Consider the following 12,535-nt stretch of genomic DNA (forward strand, 5'->3'; position numbering starts at 1 on the left):
TTAATTTCATTCTATACTTCTTTGTGTTAGCCATCCAGTTTTGATTGCCATGCTGTAAAAAAGATGTTAAGACTCTAGAAAGAGTGCAGAGATGAACAACAAAGATGATTAGGGGACTGGAGGCTAAAACTTATGAAGAACGGTTGCAGGAATTTGGCATGTCTAGTTTAATGAAGAGAAGGACTAGGGGTGACATGATAGCAGTGTTCCAATATCTAAGGGGCTGCTGCAAAAAAGAGGGGGTCAAGTTATTCTCCAAAGGACCTAAAGGCAGGACAAGAAACAATGGATAGAACCTAATGAAGGAGAGAACTAAGGAGAAATTTCCTGACAGTTAGAACAATTAATTAGTGGAAGGACTTGCCTCTGGACATTGTAGGTGAGGTTTTCACGAGGAGATGGGACAACCATTTGTCTAAAATGGTATAAGGTTTCTGGTTTTCCTGGTTTTCTTCATCAAAGGTTGGATCATAAACTTCAATGATCATATTAAAAACAGTGGTGGAATTCAGCCAGTTCGCACCAGTTCAGCAGAACCAGTAGCTAATTTTTTGTTGCCCAGGCCCAGAATGGACTTCTGGAAGTGGCATCCACACAGAGAACCAGTTGTTCACATATTTGAATCCCACCATTGATTAAAAAGTTGTTTGCACACTTGATAATAGCAATAGCACTTAGACTTATATACCACTCCATAATGCTTTACATCCCTCTCCAAGTGGATTACAGAGTCAGCATATTTCCACCAACAATCTGGGTCCTCATTTTATTGACCTCAGAAGTATGGAAGACTAAGTCAACCTTAAGACAGGATCAAACTGCTGACAGTTGGCAGAATTAGCCTGCAATACTGCACTCTAACCACTGTGCCACCATGACTGATAAAATTGGTATTTGGTGTTTTACTATACTGATCTAACTATTCTTCCTAATTATGAAAGCAATACCATGTCCTGAGTGGAAAAAAATAGTATGGTTGTCTGAATGAAAGAATCAATTCCAGACCATTTCAATTTGTCTGTCTATTAGACAAAGATGTAGTTGATTCATCTTTCTTTGATCTTTCCAATATTTAGTTTTCTCATGTTCTATCTTCCCATTGTAATTCTATTTTTTCAGCTTTGGATTTTTTCCCTTTATGAATCCAGCAACTAGATGTCTGGAAGCCCATAATATATCTGTGTCAAAAATATTCTTAGTTTTATGAAATATATTCAGCTCTCTCAGTAGCATATTGAGTGCCTTCTTACCTGAGGGGCCCATCATCTGGCACTGTATTATCACTTTATTTTGTAGGCATTTGCTTATTTTAGGCAGATCAAATGATCTTCACACCTTAAGTGGTCCAGCTGGAATATATACTCTTGGCATGCCCTCCTGACATTCTTTTCTCGTCCCTTCCAAGAATGCTCCATTTCCATTATAAGGCAGCATACAAGACTTGGCAGGGGGTAGAGACTTTAGAGGCTGCTCTTAACAGCAACTCTGAGCAGCATATTGTGAAATGGTCTTTTTCTGAGCTAAATAATACACAACCTAAGAGAAACTGCAGATTTACTTGATCAAGTACCTTAATCCATTGCTTACTGAGAACTGAAAATAAAAAACCTTAGTAACAGTTTTATATTGCTTGTCATCACTTTTCCTGGTCATGTAATCAGGCATTCATGTTTACCTAGTTATATATTCATATTCCTTGGATTCAGATTTAATGAGTTCTGACTACTTTGGCTAGCTGCCGGTGGTAAATTGGAAAGTCCACAATGAGTTGAAAAGTCTACTTCCACCAGTAGTATTCATTCAATACAACAAGACCTGTTTTAATGATCAAGGGATTGTTTTATACAAAAAAGGAACACTAAACTGAGAAGACCTATTTATTGCTTCTAGTCTTTTCTTACTTTATGATAAATGATTCACATACTATGGAAAGAAGCATAACATATGACAAATAATACTCTGAAGGTTACCTATATTATTATTTACATACTTTTGACCATGGTTCTCTCTCTATAACAGGGGTCGGCAACCTTAAACACTCAAAGAGCCACCTGGACCTGTTTCCCAGTGGGGGAAAAAACACTGGGAGCTGCAAAACTCACTTGCGCACTTGATTGAAGAGTTTATTTAAAAAGAAATAGAGGCTGCTGTGCATGAGTTCTCTCTCTCTCTCTCTCTCTCTCTCTCTCTCTCTCTCTCTCTCTCTCTCTCTCTCTCTCTCTCTCTCTCTCCCCCTCTCTTTCTCTCCCTCCCCCTCTCTCCCCCCTCTCTCCAATCTTCTGCTCATCTGGCAAGCTGGCTTCACTTCTCAGACAGGTTGACACACATTCTTATTGGGCTGGCTCTCCTGCCCTGCTTCCTGCTGCTTCCTGCTTCCTGTGGAGACGCAGCAAAGGCAGGAGCCCCACCCAATAAGCTTGTCAGCTTCTCAGAGAACAGCGTGAGAGGCCACTCTCTTTTTTTTACACACACACAGAAAGAGAGGGGGGGAGTGCAAATGTCTCTCTCTGTCTCTCTCTCTCTCTCTGCAAATACTGGGAGCCGCAAGAGAAGGCTGGAAGAGCCGCATGCGGCTCCAGAGCTGCAGGTTGCCGGCCCATGCTCTAGAACAATTACCCTGAACCCATATGCTTGAATATGTTTTGCAAACTTTGTAGTATTTGAATCAATTGGTGTTGTCGTCTTGCACAAATCAAGATTTGGATGAATCTAGTATCTTGTAGGAGAGAATTTTCACTGATTCTTACCTATGAAGTTTCACAAGAAAAGAGCCTAGGAATAGTTGCATCCTTGTGCTACAACTTGGTTCTTTTTTCTCCTAATGGTAGAATTAAGAATAATAGACTATTCCCACATATATGGAGATTCTCAATCATCCAAGTCATGGTTGTCCCAAAGGTGATTTTTCCAAAAGGCAATTGCATTTTCTTGTCTTTTTCCTTTGAAAATGTTTTGCTTTTCATTCAAGAAGCAAAGAAGAAGAAATGAAGAAGCACCTTTGGGATACCATTTCCATACAATTACATGACAAGATTTCGCTATTGCAGGCGACTAGAGATGTGGACAGTTAGGCTAAAAACTTTGGAAAATTTTGTTTTAATCAACATGAAGACTAGAATCCATTTAATTACATGATCTATTTAATTATATTTGTTTTTGTTCTAATTGGCAGGTTCATTAAGCTTAATACAAATAGATTGATAATTGGGACAGATATGTTTAAGGTTTTAATACAGTTTCTTCTTATTATTTCCAGATTCCTTTACCCCTACCCATTTCTTTTAGATGAACTTCTTTTCAGTTTTAATTTGTGAGTGATTGAAAGTAGGGATGTTTTAATTTTGGTCTTCTTGATTACACTTGTTACGCAGATGTGAAGATTAGAAGATGAGGTGGAATCATTTTCTGAAAATGTGATTAAAGGAATATTAGATAGACAGGCATTTTGAAAGCTGCAAAGATGTTCTCAATTATTTTTCCCAACTTACTACTTGCTGTAATTAGATCTTATGTTCCACAATGAATGATTGCATAGATAGATCATTACTTGAGAGTAAAGATGGCTGAATAACCAGCAAAATGTAGAGACCTGTGTTGTGCTACAATATTGTACCCATTATACAAGAACATTGCACACAAAAGGCCACAAATTTAATTTGTCTGGAAAACAATTAGTGAAGGTCTCAAATTCAGAGTTTTAAATGGAGACTTACTATATTTTCTCAGTTATGCAGGTTTACCTGCTAAACCATTTCTGGGTAGGATAAGCCTGGCCATGATATTGGTAACTTCAAGAATGAATCACCATAATCAATGTTAAATAGCGGGTTCTTTGGTGCAGGAATGAACACGAGGTAACTGAGTACAGGGAATCTCATATTTTATTTCATGCAGAATCTGTACTGGCAAATGGCTGCAATTAGCCACAATATATAGTCTATGCGGCAGCCAATAGGTTTGAAGCAACCATTGCCGCCTAGGGATAGCCAATTATAGTGCTGGAGACTTGTTGTCTGGGTTGCTGGAGAGCCGTTAGCTGCTCCAACAACCCACGTGGTATTACTAATGAACCCAGTACATAACACCCCTCCCGTCTTAGATCAGACAATATTAACACAAATTAGTTTCAATGCAATTATCAAGACTCATTAACAAAACACACTAAAATAAAAGTAATAGGAAAAAAACAACCCATATAGGTTACGTTATTAAACAACGTCTGAATGAATAGGCTTCAAGGATAGCACATTTAGACAGTTATAACATAGCACTAGTTTCTGTAGTATAGTGGCAAACAGCAATACAACAATATTATAGCTCTTTATTTTACAACGTAATCAGCGAGATATGAAGGAGGCTTGTGTGCCCTAGTGGAATGTCTCGGAGTTCCAATCACTTTGTGGTCTATCAGCTTACCCAGTGGGCTGGGTAGACTTGTGTCCCTTTGTGCTCCTCAGTCAAGGGGATTAGATGCTCTCTGGCTGGCTTCTCCAGGTTGGCCCACGCCAGAGTCAGACTGATCAGCAGAGTAGGTGCAGCGGTTGCTGAAGTTCGGATGGCTTGCTCCTTCAGGGGATCCATGTTGCATTCCAGGACTCTCCACTTCTCCCTCTGGTTCCACCTCAGTTATGAAGGAAAAGTCCAGAGAGTCCATGTGAGGGCTGGCTTGGCCGCAAGTTTGAGGACCTTGGGAGGGACTTATGATGCAGTCCTCACTTAGTGGCCATTCTGGAAACCGTTTCCTGAGCTGATCTATGTGTCGTCTGACAACTTGCCCTCCCTCCAACCCCACTTCATAAGATAGGGGTCCAGATGCCTTGGTAATTTGACCAGGAACCCACAGATTCCCATGACCATAGTTCCTGGCCCAAACCGAATTGCCCATATGCAGCCCCCTTGGTGGTTTTGGTCGAGAGGCTTCTGCTGCTACTATATCTGGATGCAACCTAGTTGAACCGCCCTGAGTCCTCAGGGAGAAGGGCGGTATAGAAATATTATTAAATAAAATAAATAAACCTGTCCAGTTTAGTGATCAATCACCTCCAACATAGTTCTGCAGCACTTTTGCCTGTAGCAGTGCAGGGTGTAGAATGCTGGCAGAGTAGAAAATCTGCCAATCTGTGATGCCAGTCACCTGTGACAATGCGCTTGAGTGATTCCTTTGTTGTCCTCACCATGCGTTCAGCTTGACCATTAGAAGATGGATGAAAAGGTGCAGACGTTGCATGTCTGATGAGATTAGCTCTAAGGAAGGCCTGAAATTCAGCAGCAGCGAATTGGGCCCCATTGTCTGAAACTAAGACATCTGGCAACCCATGTGTGGCAAAGAGTTTTCTCAGCACCTGGATGGTCCTAGCAGTAGTCATGTTAGGAATTGGAATTACTTCCAGCCATTTGGAGTGGCTATCCACTACTATAAGGAAGAGCTGCCCCTGAAAGGCCCAGCATAGTCTATGTGAATCCTAGACCAGGGAGTGTGCGTTTCCTCCCACCTGTGAATTGGAGCCTGTGGCATTTCAGGCCTAGACTGCTGGCATGTATAACAACCATGGACTTGTGTCTCAATGTCCTTATCAAGGCCAGGCCACCAAAGGTAGCTTCTAGCTAAAGCTTTCATTCTGACAATGCCTGGATGGCCTTCATATAATGACTGTAAAACCCTGTCTCTTAGGGAGGTGGGAATTATGACTCTGCTTCCCCATAATATGCAGCCCTTGTGGGCAGATAACTCATGCCTTCTGACAAAATAGTTTTGAAATTCAGAACCTGGGCTTTTATCCAACCAGCCCGTGTATACCCATGACAATACTCTACTAAGTATTTTATCTGTGGCAATTTCAGCAGCAATGTCCCCCGCATGGAGGGGAAATTCAGGTATGTCCTGTATGGACAGTATTCTAGCAGCTGGAGTCGGATCTGGTTCCATTAGTGGCAGTGGTAGTCTGCTAAGGCCATTAGCATGGCCCATTTCTTTGCCCTGTTTGTGAATCAATTTAAAAGTGTATGCAGATAGAAAAATAGACCATCTCAGCATTCTTGGAGAAGGTATGCGGGGGGGGGGGGGTTTGTTTGTCTGTTGTGAAAAGTCCCAACAGAGGTTTGTGGTCTGTAAAGACTGTGAAGTCACTGCCATATAAATAGTCATGGAATTTTTTTATTCCAGCAACGATGGCTAGGGCCTCTTTGTCAATCTGAGCATAGTTGCACTCAGCAGAAGACAATATCCTTGAATAAAATGCTATAGAGACCTGTGTTCCATTTTTTTCTACGTGGCTTAAAATTGCCCCCACCCCATAGGGAGATGCATCACATGCAAGACATACTGGTTTAGACTCTTTGTAGTGAGTTACATTGGACTTTTCTGACAATAGTGCTTTTAAGTCCTGGAAACTTTTTTCATGTAAGTTAGTCCATTTTCATGGAGCTTTCTTATCTAGAAGCCTGTGGAGGGGCTCTGCTAGTGTGGCCTTATGAGGTAGAAATGTGTGGTAGAAGTTTAGGAGGCCCAAGAATGCTTGTAGCTCTCCTTTGGATTTGGGCCTAGGAGCCATTTTAATGGCCTCTACTTTAGAATCAGCAGGGTGAATGCCGTTAGCATCAATTCGGAAACCCAGGAATTCGGTTGAAGGAACCCCAATACTACACTTGCTCTTTTTTAATTTGAGGCCTGCTTCGCGAAGCCTCTGCAAAACAGCCCTGAGCCTACTGGCTAACACTTCTGGGGATTCCCCTGCAATGAGAACATCATCAAAATAAGGGTAGAAGCCCCGAATAGCCTTAAGTGTACGCTCCATGATTCCCTGGAAAATGCCTGGTGCAACACTGACTCCAAACTGTAAGCGTTTAACTTTGACTCTGTGAGTCACAATCATCTGGGCTGCAGCTGTGGCCTCATCAACTGGCAATTGCTGATAGGCCTGTGCTAAATCAAGTTTAGCAAAAATAGTACTACCTTGCACGGAGGCTAAAATGTGGTTGATCGCTGGGACCGGGTAAGCGTGTTGCTTGAGGGCTTTATTTAGTGTGCATTTATAGTCAGCGCAAATGCAAATTTCCCCGTTGGCTTTAAGTGGAGTGACTATAGGAGTTTCCCACTCCCCACGATCAACAGGCTGTAACACGCCCTGTTCTACAAGCTTATCGATTTCTGAATCAATTTTATGTTTTAAGGCAAAGGGGACCCTGCGAGACTTAACCCTGATTGGAACTACTTTGGGATCTAGCTTAAATGAGATAGGTGGGCCTGTGTATGTTCCTAGGGCTGAATCAAAAACATCTGCATAGTCCTCACATACCGACGCGAGGTTTGCAGTTTGTGTCCAGTTTATGCCAGTAATCTGAATACCTAAGGCATCAAACCAATCGAGTCCAATGAGACTTGTTCTCTGGCCCCCTACTACAATGACATCCAGGTGCCCAAAAAAACCTTTAAATTTTACTGTCAAAGTGGCTTCTCCCTTAACTTTAACTTGAGCATTTTGAAAGTCAGTTAGGATTATATCTGAGGGCCTTAGTTTGGCCCAATTGTTACTGCACCTACTCACAAAGTTAAAAGTATCTTGAGAAATAATTGAGACTGCAGAGCCGGAGTCTAATTCCATCTTACATAGAACTCCTTGTAGCTCTACCATGAACTTAAGTTTGGGTTTGAGGGGTCGTTGAGCCCCGGTGCGGCATACACTTCTACGGCTTCTGAAAAATCCCACACTAACTGGACCCTGGGCCCCAGTACCTCTCCTAGTCGGTTCTTCTGGCTGGTGTTTGGGTGGCCGGTCTCTCTGACGAGCTCTGCAAAACACCGCGATGTGGCCTGTCCTTCCACAAGCTCTACACGTGGCTGAATGAAATCTGCAGTTGGCACAGAAATGGTTGCCGCTGCACCCCTTACATCTAGATAAGAGATTCTCTCGCTGCTGGCTGTTTCGGTGTCGTGCATTGGGTTGCTTTTGGAGTCTGTTGATTTCGAGCTCTTCTTCCTCGAAAGATTCATCGGTGTGTTTTGCGTCAAGGTGGACCGTTTTTTCAAACTTTGTCATTTTGGCTGGCTGTACTGCTTGAACTGCGCCCCTGGTGGCTTCGTCGGCCATCACTTCATCTTGTGCCTCAGAAAACGTTAAGTTTGGTCTGGCAAAGAGTCCCTTCTGAAGCATTCGGTCCCATAGGCCACAGACGAGCCAGTCTTGTAGTCACTCTTCTAAATTTGAAAATTTTCAAAGGCATGCGGCCTGCCTCAGGACCACTATGAATTCGGAAGCTGATTCACCAGGTTGCTGCACTCTCTGGTCGAACTTGAATCACCAAGCCATTTCAGACATCTTGGGTTGGAAATGTCCAGTTAGCTTCTTTTTGAGGTCTGAGTAGGAGACCGCTTCAATCGGTGTCGGCACGAAAAGGTTCTCAGCCAAGTCAAAGGTTGCTGGGTCGCACACGCAGAGTAGCGTTGCAGCCTTCAGTCCTTCTTCCATGATCTGATTTGCCCTGAGGTAGTTCTCTACCTGGAACAAATAGGATGGCCATTCCTCCGGGTGCTTCACGTTGAATTCTTGAAGTTTTCCAACCTTTGGCGTTCTTTCTTTGCTGGTTCCTGCATTTCCTTCCAAATCCTGCTTCCAGGCTCAGGGAATGAGTCCACTGAGCACGAGGTCGCTAGCGTAGCTTGCTAGCCGACCTTGAGAGCGGTGGGGGGAAATGCCTCTGGTGTGCGCTGCCTTCCCCTTGTACTTTAACTCTTTTTTTCAGTGAAGCAGGATCCCACCTTCGTCGCCAATGTTAAATAGCGGGTTCTTTGGCACAGGAATGAAGATGAGGTAACTGAGTAAAGGGAAACTCATATTTTATTTTGTGCATAATCTGTACTGGCAAATGGCTGCAATTAGCCGCAATATATAGTCTAGCCAGTAGGTGGCAGCCAATAGGTTTGAAGCAACAATTTCCACCTAGGGATAGCCAATTATAGTGCTGGAGACTTGTAGTCTGGGTTGCTGGAGAGCCGTTAGCTGCTCCAGCAACCCACGTGGTATCACTAATGAGCCCAGTATATAACAATCAATTTTACAGGAAGCTCCTTTTGAAATTGGTTCAGAAGCTGCGCTAGCACAAAATGATGCCCTAAGACGCTGAAGGGCAACTTAAAGTGAACATTACATTTGTTTTGTGGACCTGTATTGGCTGCTGTAACATTCTAAGTCAGGATTAGGATGCTTGTACTGGCACTAATCTTATGCTCAATAGAAAGCTTGCACCAATACCCATTAACTAAGGACTAGAAACTAAACTCTCTTAGAAGTGCTATAATTGTCAGCCATTCACTATATGACATTTGAGGGAAGTCATCAGAAGTAACAAAAATCCTTGGAGTGTATACACACATTTATTTAAAACATTCCCAATTTTTTATACTTTATAGATTTGGCTTAGTTAATCTTAAAATTATCTATTCAAGGTTTTCTGAATACAGTAGATGGATTATTTAGAAAAACTAATCTATAGTCCCAATATTTATTTATTTTCATTTATATGTTATTTATCCAATGTACATGTTGCTTGTCCACCAGCGGTACAAAGCAGATTACTTGGAACTCTCCATTTCATTTTTGCTACTATCCTATAAATTGGTCTAAGTGTGAGGGACTGACCCAAAGCCACCCAATGAGTTTCCATGGCTGAGAGAAGACTTGAAATTGTGTCTCCCAGGTCCAGCTGGACATATTAACCAACATTCCATGCTGGTTCTCCAGGTATTTTCCCATATATTTATGAATAAATTCTTTGGGGTCTTTTTAGATCAACAAAAGTTGATATATCTATGATGCTCAATTACTATCATCTTTGCTAGCCAAATTCATATGTTGTTGATTTTTCATAGGTAACAACCATGATGCTAATAAGTCTCAATCAAATGCAACTTGTTCTATAGTTCCTAAGGATGACAGGCTTTTTAATTGACATTTTAAAAGAAAAAATATAAATGGTAAATAATTTCATAGCTATAAGTTTTTTAGTTTTTTGAAGAAGCAAATGCTAACATACACAAACATTGAGCAAACATACGAGGAAATTAAACTTAGTACTTAGATAATAAAAATAGCAGAGAGAATCCCTTCCTCCTAAAATAACTGCTTGCACCCTCTAAAATATATATTGTTGTTTGCCAGCAATGGATCTGAAAGCATTAGCAAATTGCTCAAGTGAAGCATGTACATTTTAATAACCTATTAGCAAATCTGAAATTACTAAGCATAGTAAAAAAAATTGCAATAAGAAGACAACATATTGTATAGGTCTCTCTTGGCCATGCTATGCAACCATCAAATCTTTTTTCCAAGGAAATATTTTTGGGTATATAAAGCAGATATGCCAAACAGTAAACCTGTCATATGATCTGACAAAACAAGGATGACTAACTCTTGATCTCATAGAGTCACGCATGCAGTCTCCCCATCCCCAAGGCTTGGATGCAATCCCAGAATTTGTCAATGTAGTATTTAATGTAAAAAAAATATATCCCTAATATGAATCCTGCCCACGTATTGAATTTTACTTCAACTAAAATTAAAATCAAATTTATTTTTTGTCTTGACTCACCCACTTCTTTCTCTGACTTCATATATTTGGGGACTATGTCTTAGCATGCTTTTCTATAAACAATTGTCACCCTTGGTGTAAGAAAGGATATGCATTATTAATTAACTCAGCTCTCCTATCTATTCTTAATATGAAACATCCTTAAACTCAGAATTGAACCTTATCTTATTCTGCAGTTTCTCTTTGACAGTCATTTTTACTCTAAATTTAGCACTAGAACTCTATTGCTCCAAATTTCTTACTCCCTGTTGAATCATGCTATCTATGAAAAGCCCAGAACTCCCAAACAGTATGCTGCTAAAAGAAAATAGTAATATGATTTCCTAGAAACAAAATTGCTGAGTTAGGTCTCCAATAGTTTAACACAGGGGTGTCAAACTCACTTTCATTGAGGGCCGCATCAGCATTACGGTTGACCTCAGGGGGCTGGGGGGGGTATGGCCAGGGTGGGCGTGGCCTACTGGGTGGGTGTGGCTAGAGTGCATATGGTTTACTGTGTGGGCGTGGCCAGCTCTACATCGTTCGCATCAAGGGTGCCTATGGGGGCCTGGGCAGGAGTGGGACAGATCTGAGGGTCTCTGGGCCAGGGCCAAGGCAGTGGGGGCCGTTCCCTCCCTGTTTCCAGGATGGCTTCGCGGGCCACATGAAACCACTTCACAGGCCAGATCCGGCCCCCGGGCCTTGTGTTTGACATGTCTGGTTTAACATGTCCATAAAATATAAAAAAATAAAGCAGGTTGAAGATTTCAGTCCTTTCTATTCTTAACATTATAGCAAATTCTACCCCTCTTGGCCCTTAGCAGTTAAAAAAAAACAGTAATTAAAAAATTGCAATATGTGGTATCAAAATGACTATATTCCTATTGTACCCACTGACCTTACAAAATTCCCTGTTGAACTTAGTGTTTTTTTCCAAGTAGCATTAATTAGACTTACAAAACTGTTTTATCATGTTTCTGTACTGTTTCTGCTATCTATAACTTTCATTTGACTTCGCATCTGGTTTTCACTGTTATTCATAACTGAATCATTGCTACCAAGAAATGTTACATAGAGTTGATTGGTTTGCTTGGTATTCGTTTCTTAATATGATCAAATCATTTGGTTTTGATTCTGTCCCAATTCAGCCTTTTATCCCCCCTCTCTTGCCTCACAGATATGTACCTTGTCTTTTCACAAATCTCCTTCTCATACCTACCATTGCCCACCTGGGTGCCAATATCCAGTGCCTTTTAAAGAATGTAGCAACACCCCCTCCACACACAAAAAAGATTTACGTTATTTTTTCTCTTAACAAGTGAATGTGAATTATAAACAATTGTAAATTACAGTCTTTCAGAACATAGGAAAGATAGTTTAATGAACTCTTGCTCTCATCCATTTCTGATTACTGTATAGACTATAGTTAGTCTCCAGGTACTGATTGCAGGTACATTTTATACTCAGGGAGTTTTTCTTTAATTATTTGAAATTCAGTACTGTTTTAATCATGTTCTATTTAGAACAATTGGAAACAAGATAATTAGCATACACCTACATTGCTCAGAAATCAGGACAAGCAATCTAGCAGAAAATTAACAAGAGAGCTGAACTTTTATTATACATTGTTAAACTCTAAAGATGTGCTAAATATTCACCAGTTAAAAAAAGTCTTGCTGATATGATTCTACAGATTGTCATCCACTAGGTAATGCAAAGATCAGCTAAATCAAAAGGCTATGATGAATCTACAAGGTGTTCAGAATTGTTGAACTAAATACGTGATATCAAGGTTAAAACAAACTTTTCTTTGTGAACTATATTAAAAGTGATGTATAGTTCCATTTAAAAAAAACAACTAGGAATCTATATTTCAAGATTGATTCTGTGTCCTCTTTTATGGCTTCAAGGCAAAGGTGCTCAACTTTCACCAACTTTTGTCATAATTTTGACCTTCTTGGGAGTTTCATGA

Source organism: Vipera ursinii (genome assembly GCF_947247035.1).
Source record: "Vipera ursinii genome assembly, chromosome: 5".
Classification (NCBI taxonomy): Eukaryota; Metazoa; Chordata; class Lepidosauria; order Squamata; family Viperidae; genus Vipera; species Vipera ursinii.